We start from the raw sequence: 1,158 nt of genomic DNA on the forward strand, positions 1-1,158 counted from the left end.
AGGAGGAGAAGAAGGAGAAGGAGAAGAAGAAGGAGAAAGAGAAGAAGAAGAAGAGGAAGAAGAAGAGGAAGAAGAGGAGGAGGAGGAGGTTGGATTTATACCCCGCCCTTCACTACCCAAAGGAGTCTCAGAGCGGCTGACAAACTCCTTTCCCTTCCCCTCCCCACCACAGACACCCATAGGGCTTTCAAGGCAAGAGACTAACTGAGGTGGCTGGCCATCACCTGCCTCTGCATAGCAACTCTGTACTTCCTCGGCGGTCTCCCATCCCAGTAATGACCAGGGCCGACCCTGCTTAGCTTTCACAAACTGACGAGACTGGACTAGCCTGGGCCATCCCAGTCAGGACATCTTTACCATTCCTATTGGTCTGGTGTCGTGGTTAAGTGCGCAGACTATAATCTGGGAGAACCAGGCTTGATTCCCCACTTCTCCACATGCAGCTGCTGGATGACCTTGGGCAAGCCATAGTTCTCTCAGAGCTGTTCTCTCAAGGACAGTTCTGTCAAGAGCTCTCTCAGCCCCGCCTACCTCACAGGGTGTCTGTTGTGGGGAAGGGAAGGGAAGGGAAAGGAGTTTGTGAGCTGCTCTGAGACTCCAAGTGAAGGGTGGGGTATAAATCCAATCTCCTCCTCCTCCTCCTCCTCCTCTTATTGATGAGCCCTGACTACTGTTTACTTTGAACAATCACCCCTCTCTAGAACCCCTTTTGGCTGTCAGAATCCTTCCTTTATTGCCGTGCCGTTGTTCGGAAGTGCACACAGAGGCACTCACTAGCATTGTCAGAGGCAGGGTTATACCATTGTCGCCTTTCCCAGAGACAGGGAGACGGCGCCTCCCTGCAGCACAATTTCAGTCCAAATGGATTCCCCGGCCGGCGCTGGAGCAACCTCTGAGGCTTTGGATGCGCTCCCCTTAGCGATGCTTCAGCCTCCCCAATGATCTGTCCATGGTCCTGACACCAACCTCTGCCACTGTCAGAAGAAACCAGGCTGAGTCCAATGGATGTATGAGTTGAATTCCATATCAGGCAACTCTGTGATACAGACCAGTGTTCTGTCTAAGATGAGTGAGTGTGAGCTAGCTCAGTTTTTTAAGCCTCCAGCTCACACATTTTTGTCTCCGCTCAGGAAGGACGGCTCCAGAGCAAACTAATGT

General features: G+C 52.2%; 1 protein-coding gene across 1 annotated transcript in view; it reads right to left on the reverse strand.

Moving 5' to 3' along the window:
• LOC107110346 (thrombospondin type-1 domain-containing protein 4-like) overlaps positions 1 to 1,158 on the reverse strand; it is a 519,752-nt gene that overhangs the window by 213,341 nt on the left and 305,253 nt on the right. The window lies entirely within an intron of this gene.

The sequence above is a fragment of the Gekko japonicus genome, unplaced genomic scaffold (assembly GCF_001447785.1).
Source record: "Gekko japonicus isolate JY-2015 unplaced genomic scaffold, Gekko_japonicus_V1.1 scaffold796, whole genome shotgun sequence".
In the NCBI taxonomy this organism is placed as follows: Eukaryota; Metazoa; Chordata; class Lepidosauria; order Squamata; family Gekkonidae; genus Gekko; species Gekko japonicus.